General features: G+C 43.7%; 1 non-coding gene across 1 annotated transcript; it reads right to left on the bottom strand.

Moving 5' to 3' along the window:
* Positions 1 to 1,118: 1,118 nt before the first annotated feature.
* On the bottom strand, positions 1,119 to 1,282 carry LOC129825740 (U1 spliceosomal RNA). Its single transcript, XR_008754940.1, has one exon. It is a non-coding gene; the product is annotated as a U1 spliceosomal RNA (small nuclear RNA).
* Positions 1,283 to 8,340: the final 7,058 nt, after the last annotated feature.

Below are 8,340 nucleotides of genomic sequence, written 5' to 3'. Positions count from 1 at the left end.
CCTCTCCACACACCTCTTTAATCGCACGTAGCAATTCCATCGTTGTGACTATCTTCTCCCATCAACTCCACTGCCAGCGTAAATTTTTTTTCCATATTTCATTCCTCCTTCATCTCCATGTTTCTTCCATGGAGCATTTTCTTTGTCCTTGTCCATTCCATTAGTCATTGCCATGTTGTCCATCATAGTAAAACAAAAATGAGACCCAAAACCTCTCCCCCAAGCAGCAAAACTGCAAAGGGGGAAAAAAAAGAACCAAACTTAAACGTATTCAAATGCACAAATCAAAATTACATTTCAAAAAACGTTGAAAAATAACCAAAAAAGCTCACAAGCAAACACTCTCAGGCAAACAAACACTCACTCACAGCTCAATCACCTACACCTGTCTCACTTTCCAAACAGGAAGTGCTCACTCAGGTAGGTAAGGCCGTAGGCGAAGGAACAACTCTTGGTACACCATATAGAGTCAAAGTGAGTCTGATAAACAGACATTGCATTTTCACCAATTAGATAAGCAGCTTGAACTTTAGGTCATTCAAAAAGTGGAAGAAATTACATATACTGTAGCCATCACTTTTTAGCACAGATAGTTGGATGAAATACAAACAAACCTTGCTAACATTTCAAAGCGAGGGCACATATTTCAGCCTTGTGGGAAAAAACGGACAAATACAATGACTTCTGACAAATACATCATTAGCAACAATTTCCCATGCAGCTATCCTACTAGCCAGACTAAATACACAAAAGCTCTGAATGTTGAAAAACTATTGCATTGTTCTGTGCTAAGGAGGAGCGCATGTATGGACAATTTCGTATTGTAAGCGCATGGGGCACGTATGACACATCATGACCGGGGGGGGGGGCGGGTTTAGAGCAGCTTCTCAACTATCTCTTGATTGAAGTACCAGCGTGGCATAAATACCATGCTGCATTTCGCAACATGTTTCCACAAAATGCCAACAATGTTTGGCTACAAACAAATGTTTCCACCTTTTGATTAGTCCACCTTTCGATTGGTCCACAAAATCTCTTTGAAAACTGACTTCAAAGATCTCCATAAGCACAGTCAGATGACTAAAGTCAACCTCAAGGTTTATCATCAAACAAGACATCAGGGGAGAGCGCGAACGCAGTCCCCCACTACCATAAATTATGCAATCGAGATTTCCACATTTGGGAAATTCACAGGGGTCAGCACAGCCAGAGTGCAATGGATGAGCCTCGCCCTGGGTGAACCGCCTTCTTGATCACGGTAGCTCCCTTGCCAGGTAAGTATGATTTATACATATCGGTGGAGGGCAAGTCTCTCCAGTGCCAACATTTTCGTCTAACGGTAACCACTTTGTGTTCTGATAATATCACATCACTTCGACCTGCGTGAAATGCCGTTTAGGAATGTACTTGCAGACAGAGTGGTGAAAAAGTTGTTTATTTTGTTTACTAGATTATATCACTGAACCACTAGATTCCCATCATGCAACACTGTAGAAAAAATCACCAATGACTTTTTAATATCTTAATTAACCTGTCTGATATCACAAATGTATACGATATGACGAAATACAATCACATTCAGACACACACACACAGACAAATGCATGAAACCAATTGATTTATTATCGATAACATCTCACATTCTCTTGTGCTTTTGATTTACTCCGTAAAAGAAGGGTTGTAATTCCACCATGGAAAACACAGGGCCATCAGACATCAGTCCAGTTCCTCTCCTCACCAGCATTAATTCCTCTGATCATTTGAACAGGGCGAGGGAGCACAAAGCACACACAAGCTGCATTCAGTAACAATATTCTTATTTGTCTTATAAATAAAAGGCAGTTGCTCCCTGACAACACAAGGAACTTTGATCGTATTAAAAGGGCAGGGGAGACTAGCCCATATAAGCTGAATTTAGTCAAATCAGCATCAAACGCTTACTACAAGGCAGTGTTGCTGATTAAATAATGCAAGAGCACACCCTAGTGGACAAAATGCTTACAGCACCTGGTATTCCCAGGCAGTCTCCCATCCAAGTACTAACCAGGCCCGACCCTGCTTAGCTCCCGAGATCAGACGAGATCGGGTGTATATTTTTATTTTTTTATTTTTTTTATTATAAAAAATTCTTGTTTTACAATATTTACAAATTCAAAATGTAAAAACCATTTCAATCAATACATTTCTAAACATAGGCAGGCAAACAATTCACCCCCTATCAAATAAAAAACCCAAAGAAATTAAAATACCAGAATTATACAACCAATGCATACAAGACTTTATTAAGACAAATTCCACAAAAAAATAAAAAATAAATAAAAAATAATAAATAAAAAATAATATCTCCAACACTTTACACATCAAAACCCATACACCAAACCACCATCCTCCCCCACAGTAATAAATCCACAATCCTTCATAAACACCCTCTCAAAATCCTCCTGCTTAGACCTATACATCAAATCTACATCCTTCCTTATCAATCCTTCAAATACCTTCCACACTGTCACCCTCTTTCCCTCAAACCTTGCCAAGTTCCTCCTAGAATATACCGCATACCTTGCATGTGATAGCATAAAATTCAACAATACAATATTCACCCCCCTCACATGCTGACCCACTCCAAACAATACCAACCACCTCCAATCAACCCCACCTATTATCTCTTCTCCCCAGTACCTTTCTAACATTTCCCTCAACCTCACATAAAACCCAGCCACATCAACACATTCAAACATCATGTGCATCAGATTTTCATCCTCATCTCTACATACATCACACACGATACACTGACCTGTCTACCTGATGTAACACCACCTTAGTAAAAACACGGTTGTGCCTCAACATAAAGTCAAAATGGGTACATTCTAGACTGTTGAGCCTCACTACCATGTTTTCCCACAACGTCTCAACTTCCATCCCTGGAAAAACTTGCCTCCACACTTTCTCCGATGCCGGCGCTCTGACCTTCCTGATAATAATCGCCCAGTATAAGGCCCTCACCTGAGTAGAGGATAAGGCTTGCATGGTTTCTCCACATTTCACCTTCATCTCAGGCAAGGTCTCTAAGACTCCATTACTCAAATGATTGTCCAGCATCCTCACCCACTCCCCTGGAACACACTCCTTTATCCTCTCATACATTCGCAACACCGTCCCTTTTCTGACATCTTCATCTATACCCCAGACAGTATCTACGATCGCCTGATCAGGCAGGAACCCCGGCACCACCTCATACCTAAAGTCCCTCACTCTTATCATGCCTGCCTTCATTATTACCTTACTCTCCATCATCTTTCCCTCTGATTTGAGCATTGGGTTCAGAAAAACTGGTATATTCAAAATCACCCCTATAGAGTCACACTCATAACTTACCTGCGGTAAGAACTCTGCCCAGGCCCTGAACACCTCCTGGTAAAACTCAGGTACCTCTGCATACATGCTAGGCTTAAAACACATTAACAACCCGTAATCCCCACAACCTCCACTCCTATGCAACCAATGTCTGAAAAACTCCTTCCACCCCTGACCCTCCTCCCCATACAAAAACCGTTGCACTCTCTTAACCCTCATGGCTTTTAACTTCCCTTCCAGATCTATTAATCTCAACCCACCCCTATCATAATTTGCTATCATCACATCGTGAGCAATCTTCACCCCCTTCCCACCCCACAGGAAATCAGACACTAAATTATTAATTCCCTTCAGAACCCATTCCGGCATGTCCATAACCCCTAAGGTATACACACATTTGGACATCAACAATGCATTCACCACCACCACTTTCCCCCTCAATTTTAATTTCCTTTGTTTCCAACAATTTAAAGTCGTCTTTATTTTATTAATCACCCCTGTCCAAGTTAAGTCCCTCGCCTCCCGCTCATCTACCCCAATATTCACACCTAAAATTCTCACATGCCCCTTAACAGTCTTAAAAGGAATGTTACATGTACTTATAACATTATCATCAGCGCATAACATTTGTGACTTTTCTACATTCACCTTAGCCCCAGAAGCTCTCCCATACACATCAAAACACTTCATCAGACAATTCACACTCTCTCCATCCCGCACAGTACATGTGGTATCATCAGCATAATGATGCATTACACTGACGCCTCCCCCCGGGAGGTCCACTCCATGCACTCCTCCATCACGCTTTACAAACGCCGCTAAAGGCTGTACTGAGATGCTGTATAGCAATGCAGACAATGGACAACCCTGCCTAACAGACCTGCCCAGGGGAAAGGAATCAGTTAGCACACCATTACATTTAACGACACTGCAAGCTGACCCATACAAAAGTTTCACCCATTCTTTAAGACGAGGCCCGAACCCAAATCTTGCCAAGGCCTCTAACAGGAACCGATGCTCCACCCGATCAAAAGCTTTATTCAGATCTAGACAGAGCACCGCTCCACCCACTTCCTGCATCTGCTTCACTACATCCCGGATAGTGCAGAGGGTGTCCACTACATCCCGCCCTGGAACTCCATAGGCCTGAGTAGGTGCTATGATGCTTCCCATCACCTTATTCATCCTATTGGCCATTATCTTAGCTAGCACCTTATTGTCTGAGTTCAAAAGGGTTATTGGTCTGTAGTTCTCTAATTTCAGTCTGCTCCCCTTCCCTTTATATAACATAGTCAACACACCCATAGCTAAAGATTCAGGGACTACCCTCTTCTCCTCCATACACACATACACACGCAGCATCAGTGGGGCCAGTATGTCCCTAAACTCTCGGTAAAACTCTGCAGTCAGACCATCTGAACCCGGGCTCTTATTTAAGTTCAGGCCCAAGATAGCAGCTTTAATCTCTGCCAATGTAAAATCAGCATCACACATCTCTGCATCCTCAGTCGACACCCTAGCCTCCACTGCTTCTAGCACTCTTCTCATACTCACTTCATCTACCCCGCCCGACGTAAATAAGCCCTTATAAAAGGAGTGCACTGTATTTAAAATACCTTCCAGATCTGTCACCCTCTACCCTCTCTCATTTAACAGCTCCGTTAGAAAACTCCTTTCCTGCATCCTCCTTTCTAACCCCAGGAAAAAAGCAGTATTCTTCTCCCCATCCACCACATACTGTGCTCTACTCCTCACCACTGCCCCCATACACCTGTGCCTCTCTACTACCCTCAGCTCCTCCCTCACCCTCAGGTACTCTGTAACATCATAGCCTGGACAGTTTTCTACCTTTTCTAATTCCAATAACAGGCGGGATTTAAGAATCCTCTCCTCCCTCCTCCTTAACACATTTGCCTGTCTTGCACTAGATATTGCCAGCCTCTTGAACTCCCCTTTTAATCCTTCCCACCACACACTCACATCAGACTCAAATAGAGGATCTGACACAGCATCATTCACACACTCTTTCACTGCTGCCTTAAACCCCTCATCCTTCAGCAGACTGGCATTAAGACACCACAACCCCCCCCCCCCTCCCCTCCCCTGATGCACCCAGCCGGAAAAGCAGAGCATCATGGTCACTAAAAAATGTCTGAATACTCTACCCCCCCAACCAAGTGTGCAACCTCTCTATGAGCGAGACACAAATCTATACGTGACTGCTTGAGCTCACCCCTCACCACTTGTCTTCGAGAGAACACCCTCTTATCTGGATTCCTCTCCCTCCATATATCCACCCAATCCTCATCCCGCATTAGCCTTACTAGCGCTCCCCTAGATGAGTCAGAGCCAAAATGTGCGCTACTTGAGGCATCTAGCCTATCCATCCATACATTAAAATCTCCCACAAGCAGACAGTTCTTCCCCCATAATCCCCCCATTGACATAAACATAACCCTCCTCTCAATTTCTTTATTAGGAGCATACACATTGTATAACGAGTACTCTACATCTTGATAAGTGAAACCCACTCCCACCATTCGACCCACAGTGTCAGCACATAACAAATTTATATTAGACACAACATTATGTTTTACCAAAATAGCTACCCCACATGCCCGCACAGTACCATTACTTACGTATATTTGTCCATTCCATCTCTGCCTTACATTGTCCATATACGGCTCAGTCCAATGAGTCTCCTGAAGACATAGTATGTCCGCAGAGAAGGCTTCCAACACTAGCTCTAGCTTTTCTTTGCTACGAAGTCCATTGGTGTTGATAGATACAACTCTCACCATTATGAATATAAAGAGGGGATGAATCCAGTCCTTCCTGATTGATCTTTTACCTTTTTTTCCTTCTGGTTATCATGTTCCTTTTACTATCCTTCCTCAGAGATTGTATGTACTCCATCTCTTCCTCCGTCAGCTCTTCTTCAGACCCTTTTCGTTTGTAAGAGTCATCCCTTGCAGGATCCACCTCCCTAGAGTAGCCTCCCTGGACTTCAGACACAGTGGGGATCTCCACTTCACCTGCAGAACCCGAAGCCAATGCCTCTCCATGTGCTTCTTTTTCAAACCACTCTACCCCCCCCCCCCCCCTCTCCACGAGGAACGCCCTCCAACTCCACATCGTCCAGGCTTGAACTTATCCCTCCATCCTTCAATGCCTCCTTTCCTACAGGACAAGGCCCCGTCTCTGCTTCCTCCTCCGACTGCCTCTGGTCTTCTTCGCCCTCCCTCTCTCCCTGGGACTGCTCACTCATGCCGATCTCATCCCCCGTTCCTTCCACCTCGCTCTCCTCTACGACACTATTTCCGCTGAAAACCTGTGATGCCAAGTCATGAGCATCTTCACCATGGGAACATGAGCACTGCACAACACTCCTCCCGCAACCAACACAACCGCGCTCTCTTCTCCCATTGCACTCTCGTGCGTAATGCCCCTGCTCACCACACTTATGACATGCGAAGTCAGGGCACTCACGTAGCACGTGCCCTGGCTGGATACACAGCCTACAGACCTTCACCTGACGATCGTGTATTACTCTAAAATACTCAGCCCCTTCCATCGTTTCAAATTTGGCCGAATATGGCAGTGAGCGCACAGTGTCTGTGAACTTAACTTTGCAGAAGCGCGTCCCATCGGCAACGTCCGTCCCAGGCCAGTAGCGCCTTTTCACCGGTGATACTGCAGAAACACCCCATGCTCTTAGCCGTTCTGTGATTTCCTCGTCTGTAATGTATACTGGGAGGTTTAAGAAGGATACAACCATCTCATCAAGCGAAAGATCCTTTCCCATGATTCGACAGCTCCGGATTTTAAATCCATCCATCAGTTTTTCCTTCCCTCTCGCACTTGATAGCGTCACTTCATATCTTTTTTCATCTTTGACCCGACATCCGCAGACCAGTCCACAAACTTCTTTAATCCCTCTCAATAATTCCATCATTGTAATTTTCTCCTCTCCAATAATTTCCACAGCCACTGTTAAATTCTTTTCATACTTTTGCTTCTGTCTTGTTGTAACGCCATTTTCCATGTTTCCTTTGTTCGTCATCTTTTTACCAGCGTGGGTCCAAGCCATTGTATCCATCCACAAAAACGACAGGAGGAAAGTCCCCCAAACAGCAATATGCTGTCGGGGAACAACCCCAAACTACAACTCAAACTTAATCAATTCACAAAAAGGAGATTGTACTTAAAAAAACTCAAACACAAACTCTCTGGAGCAAACACTCAGACTCAGCGCAATCACTCACACCTGTGTCAATTACCCAACAACAGGTGCGTATTCAGGCTGGTATGGCCATAAGCGAAGGAACAACTCTTGGTACACCATATAGAGTCAAAGTGAGTCTGATAAACAGACATTGCATTTTCACCAATTAGATAAGCAGCTTGAACTTTGGGTCACTCAAAAAGGGGAAGAAATTACATATACTGTAGCCATCACTTTTTAACACAGATAGTTGGATGAAATACAAACAAACCTTGCTAACATTTCAAAGCGAGGGCACATATTTCAGGCTTGTGGGAAAAAACGGACAAATACAATGACTTCTGACAAATACATCATTAGCAACAATTCCCCATGCAGCTAGCCTACTAGCCAGAATAAATACACAAAAGCTCTGAATGTTGAAAACCTATTGCATTGTTCTGGGCTAAGGAGGAGCGCATGTATGGACAATTTCATATTGTAAGCGTATGACACATCATGACTGGGGGTGGGGTTAGAGCGGCTTTTCAACTATCTCTTGATTGAAGTACCAGCGTGGCATAAATACCATGCTGCATTTCGCAACATGATGTTTCCACAAAATGCCAACAATGTTTGGCTATAAACAAATGTTTCCACCTTTTGATTAGTCCACCTTTCGATTGGTCCACAAAATCTCTTTGAAAACTGACTTCAAAGATCTCCATAAGCACAGTCAGATGACTAAAGTCAATCTCAAGGTTTATCATCAAACAAGACAT

Source organism: Salvelinus fontinalis, chromosome 27 (assembly GCF_029448725.1).
Source record: "Salvelinus fontinalis isolate EN_2023a chromosome 27, ASM2944872v1, whole genome shotgun sequence".
In the NCBI taxonomy this organism is placed as follows: Eukaryota; Metazoa; Chordata; class Actinopteri; order Salmoniformes; family Salmonidae; genus Salvelinus; species Salvelinus fontinalis.
This window is presented reverse-complemented; position numbering and strand designations above follow the sequence as displayed.